Source organism: Malus sylvestris, chromosome 10, assembly GCF_916048215.2.
Source record: "Malus sylvestris chromosome 10, drMalSylv7.2, whole genome shotgun sequence".
Classification (NCBI taxonomy): domain Eukaryota; kingdom Viridiplantae; phylum Streptophyta; class Magnoliopsida; order Rosales; family Rosaceae; genus Malus; species Malus sylvestris.
This window is the reverse complement of record NC_062269.1, coordinates 1,513,231-1,533,782: the sequence shown is the minus strand read 5'-3', so window position 1 is coordinate 1,533,782 and position 20,552 is coordinate 1,513,231. Positions and strand designations below refer to the sequence as shown.

Here is a 20,552-nt window from a genome sequence, read left to right as displayed (position 1 = left end):
GATTAAAAAAATGTATGAAGCACTCAACACGAGAAACCCTGATGATACATCTTTCACTATATTAGATAAATCCGACAAACCATCAATCTCTGAAATCTTTACTTTTCATCCATACCAATGCTTATGGAGACATTATATGATTTTCTTCTATATATTACTGAAGCTATAAAACTATGATTCTCAAACACTTGTCAATATAATGCATGTTATGCAATTTAACTGGGGAATGTACAACTACTAAGGTCTCGTTTGACAGCTCGGACTGTATTGACTATTTCAACTGGATATGATAAATAATCACTAGATAATACTGACTAAATTAATCTGGCGTTTGGAGTAGTATCAGACTAACGACCGTATTAATTATACTGTGCTTGGTACCGGATAAATTATGCTGTGCTTGGTACCGGATAAGAGGAATTCAATGTTTTATTGCTTTTAAGATAAAAATGGATGATTAATGGAATAAAAGGGAATTTTTTTTACACTTAATAAAATTCACAACCACCAAATAGATCAAATTAAAAAAGGACGAAATCTGTCTTTATTTAAATCAAGTTACTTCTCTTCGTCTTCCCCAGGTTTCTCCGCCGCACCGCCCACCAACAACCTCACTCCCCATCTCCTTACAGTTCTTGGCTCAAAGAGGCATTGCTTGAAATGCACAGTCAAGCAGATCTTCCCCTTCTATACATCTGAAACTAACCAAAAAATACCCAGAAACTATGGAAATTAAATCACAATCAGAAAACGAAAAAAGGGAGATAGGCAAAATCGTAAAACCCAGATGAAATCTTTCCGAATTTTCAAATCCTATCATTGATTCCAAGTCAAGGTTCTAAAACCCAGCTGAAATCTTTGAGTTCGGAGGGAGGAAGGGAAAGGGAGCAATGGAGGTACCTTTGACGAACTCTTAGAGTTCAGAGGGACTAAGAGCGACGATGTCGATTGGGTTCTGGGCGCAGATACGGTTGTCTTCCTGTTCTTCTTCCAAGGCTCTCAGGCTCGGGGGAAACATAAAGACAGGAGGCATTTCACCACATTCACTGGTTCACAGAGAGAGATAGAGAGAGAGAGAGAGAGAGAGAGAGAGAGTAGAAGAGTAGAAGAACAGAGCCAGGGAGATCAGCGCCGGCCAGGGAGGATAGAGGCGACCGGGAGAACAGAGCCGAATAGGGGAGAAACGCGAGAACATAGCCAGCCAGAGGAAACAGGGAGAATGTAAGGCCATCTCCAACTAAAGGGTCTAGAGGGTCAAAAATAGCCCGAAAATCGTCTCCAACTGAAGGCTAGGCCAGAGGGCTGGCTGCAGCCAGCCAGCCCGGGGCTGGCCATTTTTTTTTTAATGTTTTGTTATTTCTGTCGGTTATAGTCGACATAAATAATATATACTATATTATTAGTGTCGGTTATAACCGACACTAATAGCAATGTTAATATAATAGCAGTTTGAACAGTGTCGGTTAAAACCAACACTAATTTGAATTCCAACGGCTAGCCAGTCACTAGCGATTGTATTCAAATTTTTTTTTTGTTTTTATGAATTTAAACCTTTTTTTTTCTATAACTTCCTATAATTTTTTTTTCTATAACTTATATTTTACAAAATTTGGTTCATATTTTTTTTTCGTATAATTTCTATTTTACAAAATTTGTTTCATATTTTTTTTAAATTCCATTTTTTTCCTAAAACTTCTATTTCACAAAATTTGTTTCATATTTTTTTTTAAATTCCATTTTTTTCCTATAACTTCTGTTTCACAAAATTTGTTTCATATTTTTTTTAAATTCTATTTTTTTTCCTATAACTTCCTAAGCCATTATACAACATTAAATTAAATTAAGTAACATTAAACAACATTAAACAATATGAAATAACATTAAATAACATTAAACAATTTGAATTTAAGTTGTAGTTTTTAAATAATAAATTATGTTTGTCCCTCGGTTGGAGACCGTGTTTTGTGACAGGGCTAAAACGAGCCATCTGGCCCTCGGTTGGAGACGGGGGCAAATATGGCCCTGTACTGTTCATTAAAATATTAATATCTTGGAAGATCTTTAAGGGCTAGAGGGCTAAAACGAGTCCTCTGGCCAACTGAAGGGTCTAGAAGGCCAAAGAGCCGAAAATAACCAAAAAATCGTCTCCAACCGAGGGCTAGGCCAGAGGGCTCTAGAATCTAAGAGAGCCCCACGGAATCGGAAAGGGCCAAAGGCCAAAGGGCTGGCCCCTTCCAGCCAGGCAGCCAGCCCCGGGCTGGCTAGAATTTTTATTTTAAATGTCAGATTTCCTGTCGGTTATAACCGACAAGAATAATGTACATTATTTCAATAGTGTCGGTTATAACCGACACTAATAGTGATTTATATATAATGGCTAGTTTTCAGATTAGTATTTGTGTCGGTTATAACCGACACTAATGGTAAGAAAATTTTGAATACAACGGCTAGCCAGCAACTAGCCGTTGTATTCAATTTTTTTTTTTATGAATTTAAACCCCTTTTTTTCTATTTTTTTCCTATAACTTCCTATAATTTCTATTTTACAAAATTTGTTTCAAATGTTAAAATTTTTTTTCTATAACTTCTATTTTACAAAATTTGGCTCATATTTTTTTTCATATAGCTTCTATTTTTCAATTTTTTTTTCATATTTTTTTTAAATTCCATTTTTTTCCTATAACTTCTATTTCACAAAATTTGTTTCATATTTTTTTTCAATTCTATTTTTTTCTATAACTTCCTAAGCCATTATACAACATTAAATTAAATTAAGTAACATGAAGCAACATTAAACAATATGAAACAACATTAAATAACATTAATCATAATAAAAATTATACAACATAAAAAAAAACATTTAACAACATGAAACTTAAACAACATTTTAACAAACAAACATAAAACTTAAACGCTTACTCCATGCTTCTTAAATAATAAATTATGTTTGGTCCTATGACCCTTTGGCCCTCGGTTGGAGACGGTTTTTTGTGACAAGACTAAAACGAGCCCTCTGGCCCTTGGTTGGAGATAGAGGCAAATATGGCCTTGTACTGTTCATTAAAATATTAATATCTTGGAGGATCTTGGAGGGCCAGAGAGGTAAAACGAGCCATCTGGCCAGCCATCGGTTGGAGATGGCCTAAGTCCAGAGGGTCGAAAATAGCCCGAAAACCGTCTCCAACCAAGGGCTAGGCCAGAGGGCTGTGGAATCTGAGAGGGCCCCACTGAATCGGAATGGGCCGAAGGGCTAGAGGGCTGGCCACTTTCAGCTAGCTAGCCAGCCCCGGGCTGGCCATAATTTTATAAATGTGTCGGATTTCCTGTCGGTTATAACCGACAAGAATTCTTAAGAAAAAATTCAAATGTAACAGCTAGCTGACTAGCCGTTGCATTTGAATTTTTTTTTTACAGTTTTATTATTATTTTTTATTTACAAAATTTTTCATATAACTTCTATTTTTTTCCTATAACTTTTATTTTACAAAATTTGTTTCATATTTTTTTAAAATTCCATTTTTTCCTATAACTTATATTTCACAAAATTTGTTTCATTTTATTTTAGATTCTTAGTCGTTGGATTTGAATTTAAGTTGTAGTTTTTAAATAATAAATTATGTTTGGCCTTATGGCCCTTTGGCCCTCGGTTGGAGACGGTTTTTTGTGACAGGGCTAAAACGAGCCCTTTGGCCATCGATTAGAGACGGAGGCAAATATGACTATGTACTGTTCATTAAAATATTAATATCTTGGAGGATCTTGGAGGGCCAGAGGGCTAAAACGAGCCCTCTGGCCAGCCATCGATTGGAGATGGCCTAACCGTCGAGAGAATGAGACAGCGAGGGAAACGAGAGAACCCAGTTCACACGAGAGAGAAGGGACCTGACTAAATTGTACCCTCCTTTTGGACAGGTTTATTAAGGGGGCGTGTACCGTATGAAATAAGAGGTTTGGATAAATTAGTTCGGTCCATTTTAATACGAGAGCGAGCCAAACACCCGTTCTGTATTAATAATTATATCTGATGCTATATATGGCGTACCAAACGAGGCGTAAAAACGATAAATTAGAACCATTGAAGTACAAGTAGGTATATTGTAATCCGATTAACCATCATTCTCCTAAATCTTCACTCTCCATGCATACAAATGCTGCTTATGGAGACATTGTATGATATACAAGTCTACAACTCATGATTTTGTTCTATATATCACTGAAGCTATAAAAATTTCAGTAGGGCAACAACATGATTAAAAATAAAAATGTATGAATCTCTAAACACAAGAAACTGCTGATGATACATCTTTCATCATAGTAGTGCTTATGAAGACATTATATAATATACAAATCTAAAACACATGATTTTCTTCTATATATTACTTAAGCTGTAAAAATTTCAATAATGCAACAACATGATTAAAAAAATGTATGAATCACTAAATTTTAATTTATATTATCAATTTTAAAAATAATTACTTTCATAAGTTTTTATTATTTTTCAAAAACTCTGCGTGACAAATATAAATATTTTGTCGTTTAAACCGTATTTACTTATTTTTTATTTAATTTTATATCTTATATTGTTAAATTAATTTTTTTTTCTTTTTGTTTTCACGACGAATCAACGTATGGTCGTCTAAACCCTACTTATTTTAATGGGACACTTTGGATGCGGTCTCTAACTAACAATATTCTTTGGGGTAAACTGTCGGTTTACCCCCTGAACTTTCACCTCACTTTCGATTTCCCCCCTGAACTTTTCTATTGGAAAATTAAGGACTCAAACTAATTTTTTTAGCCAATTTGCCCCCTACCGTTAGTTTTTCATATATTCCATCCATATTTCCGTTAAGTGAGACCATGTGCATAACATGTGAGGATAGTTAAGTCATTTCAATTTAAAAATGATTAAAAACTGAAAATAAATAATAATAATAATTTTCCCTCTATTTTTTCCCGCTAATTCCTATCCTCAATTTTAATTTTCCCTCTCATTCCTATGCATAAGAAATAACATATGGTGTTATTGTCTTCATAAGTAGCTAAGTTAATCTTTTTTTTGAAGCATGTACTACCATTTTTATTTTCTCTAACAAATTAATAATTTGACAAATGCTCATGGTGTTATTGTCTCCAAAGCAGTGCATTAATATAAGAAACATGTCCATAAAAAAGACTAGGGTTTCTTATATTAATGCACTGCTTTGGAGACAATAGCACCATTAGCATTTGTCAAATTATTAATTTGTTAGCGAAAATAAAAATGGTAGACAAAAACACCATATGTCATTTCTCATGCATAGGAATGAGAGGGAAAAATAAAATCGAGGATAGGAATTAGCGGGAAAAAATAGAGGGAAAGTTTTGCTTTTTTTATTATTTTCAGTTTTTTAATCATTTTTAAGAGTGAAATAACTTAACTACCCTCACATGTTGTGCACATGGTCTCACTTAACGGAAATATGGATGGAATATATGAAAAACTAACGGTAGGGGGCAAATTGGCTAAAAAAATTAGTTTGAGTCCTTAATTTTCCAATGGAAAAGTTCAGGGGGGAAATCGAAAGTGAGGTGAAAGTTCAGGGGGTAAACCGACAGTTTACTCTATTCTTTGATTGAAACCTTGTTAGTTTTTAGTTTTTTATTGAGGTCTCTGACATTAATGTAATAATGTAAGTTACTATATTTTTTAAATTAAAAATTAAAAATTGAAATTTGTAATTGTTTATATTAATGAGATTTTAAATAAAACCCATAATTTATGGGATTAAAAAATAATAAAATATAAATTATACTCTCTATTATATTGTGTGTGTGTGTGTATACATATATGTATGGGTACATTAACCAAAATTAACAAAAAAAGTTATTGTACCAAAACATGGATACATTCTCAAATCAACGAAAAAGAATGTACCCATATAAGTTTAAACATGGATTAAAAAATTTGAATGGATTTTATATTAAAAAAGGGGTACATTTTACATATAACAAATTGATATATTTGAGAATGGGTACATTTAAAATTTAAAAAATTGAAAAATTATATGAATGGGTACATTTAAGATAAAAAAATTGAGAATCTTTTTATATATATAAAAAAAACTAATAGGTACAAACTTAATTTAATTTAATTTTTTATTATTTTGGAAATGTTTGAATTGAAAATTAATTAGAAGTTTAATAGAGGTGTGAGTATTAAACCCTAAATTAATTACTAATTTTTATATTAAAAAAATTATATAATAAACATGTAAATTCATGATCACATTAATGCTAGGGACTTGAATCAAAATTGGAGAAATAATAAGGTCTTAGTCAATGAACAGTAAGAACTAGAGACTGGACACTAATTTTTCCTATTTTAATTTATTTATATTTTAAAGACACGGCTCTGCTGTATAAATTGAATTTACACGTGGCAGTTTCGGGGCCCCAAAGTATTGAAAAGCAAATGAACAAAAAAGAGGGAGAAAGCGAGTTCTTTTGCTGGTAGGCCAAACACTGCGCTTTCGTCCCACATCGACAGTTTCCAGAATGATGAAGCAGTTCGTATACCTAGACAACGGAGGTTTGATCACGACCTTACTTGAACAGGATCTGTTCTATAGGATCGTACCTCTGTATCCTTGATTTCTAAGGAGACAGGAATCTCAACCTGGTGGATGAATCATGACCGTGCGATCAGAGCGTGATTAATAGCTTGTGGTTCCTCGCTTCCATCAAGCGGCAGATGATCGTTCTCAGCTAGTTTCACTGTCTGGGGTGGTCGCACGGTTGTCTGACAGGTTAGCCCCTCTTTTTTTATATACGTTTTTGTTCACTTTCACTGCAAAGCTGCTTCTAGCAGGAGCTGCCTAAAGTGTTTTTCTGCAAAACCCCAGTTGGTGAATCTGTAAGATTGCTGTTTACTTTGCTCATTTTCTTGTGGGTTTTCTCCAAGTGCTCAAATTTTTGCTATTTCTTGGCTCAAGTTTCATACTTTGTTGATGGTTTTTTAATTTCATGAATTTGGTTTTCTTCTGGTTTGCTGTCTCATATCATATGATTGCAATTGGGGAACTTTTTCATGTGGGTTTGTATACCAAATGATGAAGCTGGTGAGGAATGTTAATTGGCATTGGTTTGTTCAATTCAGGCCTTTCTACATAAGGGTTTGAATTTCGGCAATGAGATGACGAAGGGTCATTGTAAAATCTTGGGTTTTTATACTTTCAGTGGGTTAGTTGCATTTGGCTCATTGGTGTTCTTTTTTGTTGGAATGCCATGTGCCTTTTTGTATTTGTTTGATAGTTACCCGGTTTCGAATTCCAGTACTAGTTCCGTTGATAAATGTGATGTTTTCTAAGGAAGTTGGATTCGAGATGAAAGTTACCCTTTGTACAATGCTTCACAATGTCCATTTGCAGAAATTGGATTTAATTGCTTTGCAAATGGGCGTAAAGATGGGGGTTATGCAAGTGGAGGTGGAAGACAAAGAATTGTGATATTCCTAGATTTGATGTGCGTATGGTTCTTGAAAAACTTCGTGGAAAGCGAGTTGTTTTTGTTGGAGACTCGTTAAGTAGAACACAGTGGGAGTCTTTGATATGTTTTCCATGACTGGGGTGGAGGATAAGAATCATGCTGCTTATTGTGAATAAATGGTTTAAAGGCTTCTGCATGTTAACACCTCTTCAGAAGGTCTAATTTCCCAATAGAGAGAGAAAATCCCTTAGTACTGATGTGGCCGAGGTCTTGGTTGATGTTTGTTGATGCAAACGCCATGGCAGCTGTGATTATTGTATTGCGGAGGAAACATGCTTGTACGGGACTGGTAAATTTCAACTTCCGATATTGTAACACATGTAGTTTGGATATTTATGCTTATGTTTTAGCTTAAAAAACTTTCACCAGTTGCGGAAAGGGGCCTGGAATTGTAATCAAACACATATCAGATCATAAATAATGACAGGTAGAAAGTGGAATTGCCGGTTATATTAACATCTGACTTTAGATCTTCTTAGTTAAACTACTTAACGAGTTGCTACCACCAAAATATTGTTGCCTTAGTACACAGTTTAGACCAAAAGAAAATATACAATTCACAAAAGAATTGTGCAGCCTGTAGTAGTGTTTTGCAGATGGATTCTCTTTCTCTCACTCCACTTCGCCTTCTCACGTTCTTGTGATTGTCTGTGTGAGTGGATATGTACTTGCACCTGCAACTTTTTTTTTCAACATATCATCGACTTCACAATCAGCTTTCGTGGAGTTTTCAGTGATTAAACTTGAGATGAAGTTGAGAAAGTGACTTCCAGAAAAGCATATTGAGATCACTTCTAGATTTTTTTTATTTTTTATTTTCAAACAGAGACCCAAAAATATGCAAGTTTTAACAGTTTTTTAGACGGGGGCTGCTATTTTCAAGTGGGTAAATCACTGAAGCTCGGAATGCCAATTACCGCTGGCTTCAGGACAGCTTTAAACACTTGGGCATCTTGGGTTGAGACCTTGGTCAACACAAATAGGACAAGTGTATTCTTCAGGACTTTTGAGTCATCGCATTGGAGGTGCGTTATATATTTAGTTTGTTATGATACTTTCTGACTGTAGCTTTTAAGGCTGCTTGAGTTCAATAGCTTCTAGCTCTAAATAATTTAGTTAATGGTCAATCATGGAAATGCACGTTCGATTGGCTGATCTGAAGTAATCTATAAAGTTGTCCTATTTTCTTCTTTGTAGAAGCTAAATCTTTTAAATTGTGATATATGTTTAATTGTTCATTTTTGTTCCTGAGTTGAGATACAAATAAGCTGATGTAATTGTCTGCTGGTAACTCTTGTATATGTACCAGTGGCCGAAACCGCAATTCTTTCAAAGTGACTCAACATCCTTGGTCATGCTCATGGGGAAAGGACCAAAGCACAATTTCAGACATCATTATAAAGATTGTGAGGAAAATGAAGGTTCCGGTGACCATCCTACACGTTACACCTATGATATCATTCCGAAGCGACGGGCATGTGGGTACCTGGAGCAATAATCCATCAGTGCCTGATTGTAGCCATTGGTGCCTACCTGGCGTACCTGATATGTGGAACGAAATTCTCTTGAACCTGCTACCCCATGAATCAGGTTTCCCTTAAATGAAGTATAGAGTCGCTAATATGCTTCCTTCTTTTGCTGCTTGCATCAACAAGTACCTCCTAGTTTCACTCTTTCATGGAGCATCAGATAAAAAAAAATGAGAGGTCCTGGCATCCTGCCCGTAAGTTGAACTTTACCTCTCAGAAAATTCTTCCATCTCGTTTGTCGTTTCGTGTACTATCGTTTCCCCTGGGGTAGTTAGTACAGGTTATAACAAGTTCTTGGAAAGTGCATTTGTGAAAGCATTTTCTTTTTCCGAAGCGAAATAGAAGTTTCTGCAATTGGCCAAAATCAATTCGAGTTTAGGATGAACTGATGAAGGCAAGTTGCAGAGACTTGTAAAATTGGTCTTCCAGGCGCGTATTAACTTGGGGAAATTCTACGCGTGCCAGAAGAGGATTTGCGGTTGTAGCAACTCCAAGGAATGATGCCTTGCTTAATCGTTTGTTTTGCTTACATCTTTGAACACAACTTGTACATGTCATTTGATTGTTGTATACTTTTATACTTGTGCAGAAGGGCCAAATAGTACTCCCTATAAATATACGGGAAATAGTTGACTCAATTTTATGGTGTTTTCCAAGCCTCCTAGATTATATGCATTCAAGAGTGAGCACTGGAATGAAAAAATTGTATATGATGGTAATACCACGTGACATATTGAAGTAGATTTACGAATTAGCCGTATTATAACTTGATGTCCAAATGAGGAGATACTTTCGTTTGCAAACAATGCATAGTTTCAGTGGCTTCTTCGGTCTAATGAATGATTGCTACATGTTTTAAAAGTGTATCAACCATTCAATAGATATTTGTCACGTGTATTCTCTAGTTACAAATATTCATCACCAGGTCCATTCAATCGTGTGAATAGATGTCCTTGTGACCTTTCCTTCCCATCTTTTATCTTGAAAAAAAAATTATTGAAGACCAAGAACTATACGGAGAGCAGCTATAAATCTGTGTGTGCTTGAAGTAGTTTAAAATCGACCCGAAAGGCAACCAAATAGTTTGGTTCTATTTCGGAGCAAGCTTTAAATTTGCATTGAATCGAACTGTAAAAAACTCAATATTTTTTGTTTTAATTTTGGTTTTAGTTTCACTTTAAAATCGCACCAAACCAAATCGTACCCACCTTTATGAGCAAAAGCTCTAGAGTACACAGTTTTAAGACCGGAGGAAACCGTGTAAGGCTGGTTTCACCAAGCAACGACTACTTCACGCCACTTGGCAGAACGGCTTTTGTTTTATTTGTATTTTTGCTTAATTTTAATATTTTGCACATGGTGAAATATCTCTTTATTCACCAAAGTGGAATTATTGATTGAAATGTTGGAACTTTCAATGTTCCGAAACCCCATGCCCCTTTATGTGCTAAGCATTAGTACTTGGACTTGAATTTTAATTTGTCAACTGAAGAGCGTAACGCTTCAATGAGAGAAGCAAAAATGATAAATATTAGGGTTAATTTTTGGTAAACAATGTACTGGTACTCTTTAATCAAACGACGTTTTTGTTTTTGTAATGTAATCATGTCTGCGCCTAACAATATTGTATCTTGACAGTATAATATGACATAATGTTCATGTATAACATTATACTTAACAATATAATAATGATAACATCCACATATATGTAAAATTTGACCTTGTTATTGCAGTAGTAACGATGTCAATATGTATTATTAAATACTATAACCTTACTATTATTTATAATTTTATACTCTAAATTTTGATGATTATAGTATAAGGTTACATTTCTTGTAATTCTATACGTTCAATGTTAACATCATGTTATAATGCCATTAAAAGTGAAGGTAGAAAACCTAAAAGTGAAAAACGATAATAGGTAAACATCTAGTCGTCCAATAATAATCATTTACATCTATACCATAACGTGACGTTCATGTTATAACAATCAACAAACAACATCATTCTATATCTTCACCATTATTATGCAATGTTAACAAATAAACTTTGACACATGTAGAATTTCCCTAAATTTTGATGCGATTGAAAAATGAGAAGAAAAAAAAAACAGATGTAATATATAATTATATATACACTCGTCAGACACAAAATCTCAAATCTTAGAATGGGAAGTGTTTTCCAATGCAAACAAACCCCTTTCCTTCCTAGCTCCAAATCTTAGAATGAGAGTTAAGTTACTTAATTAAAAAATACTTTTAATTTAGTATAAACTTGCCACATATAGGCATTCAGATTCACCACCTTCTCCACAACAATTCAATTCTCGTCACCACCAACTCCACATTACAGACTTAATTTACAATATAAGATGGCCACTCCAAATACAACTCCACCACCAACTTCAGCAGCAAAGCCGCCAAGTCACTCAACCCCACCGCCAACTTCATCAGCAAAACCACCAAGTCAATCAACCCCACCACCTCCTCTGGCTGCAAAGCCACCACGTCCGTCAATCCCACCGCCACCTCCATCAGCAAAGCCACCACGTCCATCAATCCCACCACCACCACCTCCGGCTGCGAAGCCACCACCTCCGTCAATCCCACCGCCACCTCCATCAGCAAAGCCGCCACGTCCATCAATCCCACCACCACCACCTCCGGCTGCGAAGCCACCACCTCCGTCAATCCCACCGCCACCTCCGTCAGCAAAGCCGCCACGTCCATCAATCCCACCAGCACCACCCCCGGGGGCAAAGCCTCCAAGCCCCTCAACCCCACCGCCACCACCACCATATCAACCATTTATGCCACCGCCCCCGCCTCATGTACGCCCTCCGCCACCGCAGCTGCCACCACCGTCCCCATCACCGGACAATAATCCCACTGTCATAGTCATAGTGTTCATCTCATTCGGTTCTGTTTTCTTCCTTGCATTCCTTGCAGTTTCCCTGCTTTGTTGCATCAAGAGGAGAAAGAAGAAGACAATCCAAGAAACCAACTTCATTCACATTGACAAACACCGGAAGATGAAGGAAGCAATTGTAGAAGGTCCCAACGGTCCGCAAGCCGTGGTGTTATCGGTCGAGGATGATGTCCACGTCGACGAGGAGATTAGGAAGAATGAGACAATTGCTCACAAGGGGTTGCATGGAAAAGTAAAGAGTTCAGATGTCCAGTCGGATACCGAAATCGTTAACGTCGGCGAACATCGGAACGTGAAGGAAGACATAGAAGGTCCGCATGGATCGAAAGCTGTGGTGCTAACAGTCGAAGACGATGTTCATATCGATGAAATATTAAGGAAGAACGAGAAGGTTGGTAAAGGTTTGCATGGCAATGCAGAGGCAGTGAAAATTGATTAGCCTTCAACGAGTTCAAATATTGGTCAGCAGTAATAATCTTGTATGAACATTTGATGAAGTCGTGATTTAACTAATGTAACTAATAAAAATTCATCAATAAAAACTGATATATGTATCTATATGTAACTGTTCTTTTATAAGATGGATCGGTAAAGATTATTTACATATGTCAAATGCGTTGTTTAATGTTATTAATTTGGGTGGACAAAACCCCATCTTCGCTTGTTCACGTTCTCAACAAGAACGCACTGCCTGCCCTCCACTGAAATAAAGGAAGCTAAGGTTTTGTGGGGTGACGACGATCTCTGCTACTTGTAGCGTCGTCTTTATGCAGTGCCCCTGTTGTATGTTTGCTGGTAGATTGGTTGTTAGCCTTAGTGATGAACAGATATAGTTTAATTAATTTTTATATTGCGATGTGAACAAAGCTCACTCCTGAGACATTTTCAATAATGGAAAGAGAGACGGAGTTTATATTATCCAGATAAGAAAATAGTTTTGAATGAAATCGTTGTTAAGGTTTGTCTGCTGACTTTCTTGATATAAATAGGTTGGTAGCTAGAAGCTTGGTCTTTTCCTTAGGTCTATTCTGTTAGGACCATCTACTCTTTTCACTAGACAAACACGAGCACGAGAGATGTCAAATCCAGATTTGCATTCCCGCAAGTGGAAACTCGGTGGTGATATTATTTGAATTGAAGACTGTTGAGTTATTTATATCATGAAGATGTCACTTACTACCATAACAGTGTTACTCTTCCACATTTTTCATATTACATCTGTAGTTTATATCATATCTCTAATATTGGTAGAACCAACTTATATTAGTGGGTCCTACTTATATCTGAAAGTTGATACAAATGTAGTATAAAAAAATATGACAAAAAACATATAACTCACTATATTGCTCAACATATTCAAAACTCAGCAGACTCCAAATATATTATTAACATGATTACAAAATAAGTAATGTTAGAGAGACCACTTATTTATACAAGGATAATAAAAGGGAGATCAAAATTTTAAACCAAATATGCAAACAAAATGATGTGTCACCAATAAAAAAACAAGCACGTTAATACATTTAATTAATAATCCAATCATCTACAACCACATTATTTGGTTTAAAAAATTTGGTCTTCCTACTCTTATACATTATAAGGGTACTATTTTATATAATCAAATGATACATACATAAAATCAAGAATAAATGAGATCAGGACGGTCCTTAGATTTCGAGGGCCATGTGCGAAAGTGAATTAGAGGCACTCGTCCAACCAACAGGGTTGTGGAGCAGGATTAGTCCTTACGACCCCTGACAAAGTGGCGATGAAGTATGCTCTTCGTTTCAAATTCAAGGCATCGAACAATGAGGCCAAATATGAAGCCCTCCTAGCAGGCTTACGTTTGGCCAAACACCTTGGGGTTAAACGAATTGATATATTCAGTGACTCCCAATTGGTGGTTAACCAGGTCACCAACAACTTTGACACTAAGGATAGCTTCATGGCAGCATATCTGGCACAAACACAATTGTTACTCAAGCACTTCCACTACCAGATCACCCAAATTCCTCGAGCGGCAAACAGTCATGCAGATGCTTTGGCTCGCCTCGCCTCAGCGGTGGAAGACAAGATTGGGAGAAAAATTTAGGTCGAATTGTTGGCAGCACCAAGCACCATGGCTGAGGAAGTGTGCAACTTACAACAAGGAAATAGTTGGATTACCCCGATTTATAGATTCCTTGCTCATGACACCCTTCCAAATGACAAAGTCCAAGCTAAGCAGATTCGATACAAGGCTACCCGTTACTTGATCATTAATGACCAACTCTACAAGCGGGGTTGTAACCTACCATACCTAAGATGCCTTACGCCCGCAAAGGCGAAAACTGTCATTCGAGAAATACATGAAGGAGTATGCGGAGATCATGCTGGATCTCAATCCCTAGCACACAAGGCTTTTCGCCAAGGATATTACTGGCCAACACTCCACCAAGATGCCATCAGAATATCCCGCTCATGTGATAAGTGTCAATGCTACGCAACTATTCCTCACTCCCCTCCCGAGCCGCTTACTCCTATGATCAACCCTTGGCCCTTCGCCTAATAGAGACTTGATTTGATCGGCCCAATGCCTGCAAGGAAGGGTAAGGTTCGCTATGCAATCGTTGCAGTTGACTATTTCACAAAGTGGGCCGAAGTAGAACCCTTGGCAACCATTATTGAGGCAAAAATAGAAGACTTCGTATGGAAGAACATCCTTTGCAGATTCGGCATTCCCAATGTGATAGTCATTGACAACGAGCGACAGTTCGACAACAATAAGTTCAGGATGTTCTGCTCTAAATTCAACATCAAATTATGTTTTGCCTCCCCAGCTCATCCCCAGTCTAATGGACAAGTTGAAGCCATCAACAAAATAATCAAGCGAACTTTGAAAACCAGCTTGGACAAGGCTAAAGGTTGTTGGCTAGAATTTGTACCCCAAGTTCTTTGGTCATACCGCATTTCGTATCAAACATCAATAGGAGAAACCCTATTCTTACTTGCCTTTGGTACAGAGGCAGTTGTCCCAGTTAAGCTTGATCAAGCAACGTTTCGAGTCCAGAACTACGTGTAAAGCGAAAATGACAAACAACTTACCCTTAACTTAGATCTAGTCGAGGAACACAGAAACCAGGCTCACTTGAGGAATGTCGCCTACAAGCAGCGCATCTCCAACTACTATGACAAAAGGGTCAAACCTCGTTCTTTCAAAGTGGGGGACTGGGTATTGAAGAAAAGATTACTCTGCGACAGAGTCCCGAGTGAAGGAACACTTAGTCCAAACTGGGATGGACCGTTTGAAGTTGTTGGCATTAGTCGCCCTGGCTCCTACAAGCTTAGAAGCTGCGATGGCAAGACCCTTGGCCATCCATGGAACACTGATCACTTGAAGTACTATTACAAGTAAACTCACATTGTACAAGTGTTAAGCTTCAGCCGTTCAACATCCTATGTAACGAAGACTATTTGGCATGAATTCAGTAAAGAGATGATTTAGACAACTTGATCCTAATCCTCTTACATTCCTAGCAATGAAACACTCGGGTTCAAAGCTTCAACATGAATGCTTCCAACATGAAACAAAGTCTAAGTATATGTTAACAAGACTATACAAATAAACGAACATCTTTATAGTATATTCGTTCAATCATAGATTCCAACACATTCATACATAAGCCAAATGTGCTTTGAAAGGAGTTTAACCACAATTCTCAAAAGCTTCACACACTCTTGATCAAGACAGTGTGAAGCAAAACCAATTGATGGTGCCAACAAGAGCTTCATCAATAGAGGGCAACCACAATTCTCAAAAGCTTCACACACTATTGATCAAGACAGTGTGAAGCAAAACCAATTTATGGTGCCAACAAAAGCTTCATCAATGGAGGGCAACTACAATTCTCAGACCTTCAAAGCAAATTCAATTTATATGGTTCATCCAAACCTTCGACTACTACAAGCTGTGGCTTGCATCACAATCTCTTGCTCAGCAGTGTGGAGGCAAATTTGTATACGTTGTCTCTCCCACATTTTCAAATTTCTAGTTTCCCAAAAAAAAAAAAAAAGGGAAATTCAACAAAGCTTCACCAACAAAAGCTTCAACTCCAAAGCTTAACCTACAAAACTTCAACTCCAAAGCTTCACCAACAAAAGCTTCATCAATGGAGGACAACAACAAATTCTCAAAAGCTTCACACTATCTTGATTAAGATAGTGTGAAGCAAAATCAATTCATGGTACCCAACAAAAGCTTCATCAACAAAAGCTTCACCAACAAAAACTTCAACTCCAAAGCTTCACCTACAAAGCTTCAATTCCAAAGCTTCACAAACAAAAGCTTCATCAATGGAGGACAACAACAAATTCTCAAAAGCTGCACACTATCTTGATGAAGATAGTGTGAAGCAAAATCAATTCATGGTACCCAACAAAAGCTTCAACTCCAAAGCTTCACCTACAAAGCTTCAACTCCAAACCTTCACCAACAAAAGCTTCATCAATGGAGGAGAACTACAAATTCTCAAAAGCTTCACACTATCTTGATCAAGATAGTGTGAAGCAAAATCAATTCATGGTACCCAACAAAAGCTTCAACTCTAAAGCTTCACCTACAAAGCTTCAACTCCAAAGCTTCACCTACAAAAGCTTCAACACAAAAGCTTCACCCACAAAATCTTCAACACAAAAGCTTCACCTACAAAAGCTTGACCCACAAAAGCTTAACCCATAAAAGCTTGACCTACAAAAGCTTGACCCACAAAAGCTTCACCTACAAAAGCTTGACCCACAAAAGCTTTACCCACAAAAGCTTCACCTACAAAAGCTTCACACTATCTTGATCAAGATAGTGTGAAGCAAAATCAATTCATGGTGCCCAACAAAGCTTCAACCTTAAAGCTTTACCTACAAAGCTTCAACACCAAAGCTTTATCTACAAAGCTTTAAAATATATATATATATATATATATTTATTTATTTATTTATTTTTTCGGAATTTCAAAAATTCAAAAATTCGGAAATTCGAAAATTCAAAAATTCAAAAATTCGAAAAAACAAAATCGAAAAAGAAAATTTTGAAAAAAAAAAAAATTGCCTAAGCTTCATCTTCTTTGGGCCTAACAACTTTCATAACAAATATATATGAAGAAGGAGTTTTGGGCTACCACTTAGAAAGGAAATGCCTCATTCATCAACTCCCTTGACCGGAGACTTGGGGGACCCCTACCATATGCTATTGCACCTTGATACTCGGAAATCTCACGACCATTCAGTGACTTGGATTTTTCAAGTCTCTAAACGAGAAGTTTTCCTCACTTGGAAAATTAAGGGAGCACTACCTCAAGCTACATGCTTCACTCACAAAGCTTCAACATACAAGCTTCAACAAAAGGAAAAATTCAAAGAACTTAGTGAAGAAGGCCTTGGTGTATTTAACACAATACGTTGAAATGAAGCAAAACTTGTTTATTGATATCTCCGATAAGTTACAAATATGTACATATACATGAATCAAAATAAACAAACAAGAGGGAGCATTCACAAAGGTTGCTCAGGAGAAATTTCAGCAGTCGGCAGAGCCCCAGAAAGAGGAGGCACCAGAGGGTGATTATTCGAAGCCTCAGTACTAGGCAGAACCCCAGAAGGAGGAGGCACCGAAGGTTGATCATTTGGAGCTTCATTACGCGGAACAGCCCCAGAAGACGAATGCAATAAATGCCTTTGGAACAAACCCACAAACCTCTGATGATCAAGTAAAATCTGACCATCAGATTTCTGCAGCTGGTCGAGCTTCTTCTTCATGTTTGTAGCATAGTCATGTGCGAGCCTGTGCAACTGTTTATTCTTATGCTTGAACCCTATGATCTCCTGTTTGAGACTTATCACTTCAGCCGCCAATGATTCAACTTGGCGGGTTCGAGCAAATAGGCGTTGGGCCATATTAGACACATAACCTGCACACTGAACACTGAGAGCCAGAGAATCCTTAACAGCCAACTCATCAAACCATTTGGAAAGTAGTATGTTATCTTTGGGAGTGAGAAGGTTCCTGACCACTACCGCAGCGGTCATATCATTCTTCATCACAAAGTCCCCAACGGTAAGAGGACCAGTAGGAGATAAGAAGGATGAGCACCATATGTTGTCTTGAGAAGGCATGGCTGCCTCTTCACCAAAGTTCAAGTCAAAACGACGGTCGGATGGGCCAGACATTCTCAGAAATGATAAATGAGAAATGAGGTGCAATAAATCTCTGAAGTAAGGGGAAAATTCCTACAGTCAATAACTCTCTAAATGTACTCCTTGCACACAATTGGTGCCCTTATAAAAGAAAGGGCAACATGTCCGTTGATTCAAAAATCGAAGAGGCACCACTCTTCGGATTTCGAAGAGGCACCACTTTCCACACGCAACATCAGCTCCTTGGGTACCCATATAACTTTGCCAAAGATCTCTGACAAAGTTTAGACACATAAATTTTGAAGGTCCAGCTACCTTACTATTACCCACAAGGGTAAAGGAACAACACCACTGCTTGATAACTAAAAAGTCCCAATGTGTGTCAACCTCCATGCTCTGTGGCAAGGTAAAAAAGGTCGTACCCAGTGCACAAGGCTCCCGCTTTACGCAGGGTCTGGGAGAGGTAAATGTCGGCTAGCCTTACCCCTATTTATGGAGAGGCTGCTCCCAAGTCTCGAACCCGAGACCTACCGCTCATGGGCGAAGGCACTTGCCATCGCACCAAGGCAAAAATGCCAAACCTTTACTCACATTCGAAAAAACACTCCCAACAAGATTGCTTGCTCAAAAATCGAAGAGGAACCACTCTTCGAATCTCGAGAGCCAGACTCTCAACAGGATTACTTTCTCAAAAATCGAAGAGACACTGTTATCCGAATCTCAAGAGTCAGACTCCCAACAGGATTGCTTTCTCAAAAATCAAAGAGGCACCGTTCTCTGAATCTCGAGAGCCAGATCCCCGATAGGATTGCTTGTTCAAAAATCGAAGAGGCACCGCTTTCCGAACTTCGAGAGCCAGATTTCCTTGGATAAAGCTTGTCTGCAATCTTCACACGCAACATCAGCTTTCCAGATACCACAGACCACTTTTTCAAAGCGCTATGACAAAGTTAAAACATGTGAAGCTTGCAGCTCCCACTACATTGCTATGACCAAGAAGGGTAAAGGAATAACATTATTACTTGCTCAAAAATCGAAAAGGCATCGCCCTCCGAATCTCGAGAGCCAAACTCCCAAGAGGATTACTTTCTCAAAAATCGAAGAGGCACCGCTCTCCGAATCTCAAGAGCCAGACTCCCAACAGGATTGCTTTCTCAAAAATTGAAGAGGCACCGTTCTCCGAATCTCGAGAGCCAGATCCCCGACAAGATTGCTTGTTCGAAAACTGAAGAGGCATCGCTCTCCGAACTTCGAGAGCCAGATTTCCTTGGATAAATCTTGTCTGCAATCTTCACACACAACATCAGCTTTCCAGATACCACATACCACTTTTTCAAAGTGCTATGACAAAGTTAAAACACGTGAAGCTTGCAGCTTCCACTACATTGCTACGACCAAGAAGGGTAAAGAAATAACATTGCTACTTGTTGTTAGGGGGACTCTTAAATATGTCGACCTCTATCATCCACGGACAGGCAGACCTGCAAAAATGCTAAACCCTTCCTCATATCTGAGAGGGCACTCCCAACGAAGCCTTTCGAAATACTCAGCTTTCTCCCCCCCAATAATACCTATGCAAACCAGCCATACCAAAGTAAGAGTATCTCATATCATAAGGGTCAAAAGCAAGAGTCTCCCATATCATGCTTTTTCCCTGTCTTTTCCTTTGCCATTGTTCTTACCTGCAAGACAAGGAGAAAGAGAGCAATCAGTCAGCACTTGGAATCAAGCTTCCGTCAGGAACTGACTGCCTGGTTACTTACCTAGCATTGATCTCGAGTACTCATCTTCAACATCTTATGCTACCAGAAAAGATACCACCTCTGCCTGAGGAACAGATAGGGCAAGTGAGAAGGATACAAGGAAGCATGTGGAAACAAGCGCAACAGAACACGTGCCGATTCATCTATTACTTTGTCAACAGCAAAAGTATCCCATATCATCAAGGTTGAACGCACCCTTGATTTGATAGACTTATTTTGATCCTTAAGTTCTTGAGTCGGCCTTATACTCTAGAGGAAACCAGAAAACCCTCCAGCCCAGTTCAAGAATAAGCCTGTGGAAGGTTACTTCTTCAAAAGCAAAAGTATCTCATATCATCTCTTATCCATTTGCTTCTCCTTATCCTTGTTACTGTTTACGACACAAGGAGAAGGAGAACAATCAACCAGAAGCCAAAGTCGAACCTCCGATCTAGGTTGCTTGCTTGGACGTTTGATTGCTTACCTTGTCTGTTACCTCTTTCAGCAAATCTCCTAGCTCGGCGACTTGGGGGACTCCTACTATAGGGTTTTGTATTGCACTTGACCAAGCTCGAAACTACGAGTAAGCTTCAAGTGAAATTGATACATTAACTTGTGTATCTTCATCGGTTAAAGATACCACCCCTGGATGGAGGAAAAG

At 37.8% G+C, this 20,552-nt stretch overlaps 1 long non-coding RNA gene, 1 other non-coding gene and 2 pseudogenes across 2 annotated transcripts; 3 read left to right on the top strand and 1 right to left on the bottom strand.

Moving 5' to 3' along the window:
• Positions 1 to 411: 411 nt before the first annotated feature.
• On the bottom strand, positions 412 to 1,201 carry LOC126586146 (uncharacterized). The gene is made up of 2 exons (XR_007610754.1): positions 901 to 1,201; positions 412 to 701 (listed from the first exon to the last, which is right to left on the bottom strand). It is a non-coding gene; the product is annotated as an uncharacterized LOC126586146 (long non-coding RNA).
• A 5,378-nt stretch (positions 1,202 to 6,579) lies between these two features.
• LOC126588126 (small nucleolar RNA U3) lies at positions 6,580 to 6,791 on the top strand. Its single transcript, XR_007611349.1, has one exon. It is a non-coding gene; the product is annotated as a small nucleolar RNA U3 (small nucleolar RNA).
• A 974-nt stretch (positions 6,792 to 7,765) lies between these two features.
• On the top strand, positions 7,766 to 9,822 carry LOC126586859 (protein trichome berefringence-like 7; annotated as a pseudogene).
• A 1,532-nt stretch (positions 9,823 to 11,354) lies between these two features.
• LOC126586137 (protein TRACHEARY ELEMENT DIFFERENTIATION-RELATED 7A-like) lies at positions 11,355 to 12,542 on the top strand (annotated as a pseudogene).
• The last annotated feature ends 8,010 nt before the right edge of the window (positions 12,543 to 20,552 follow it).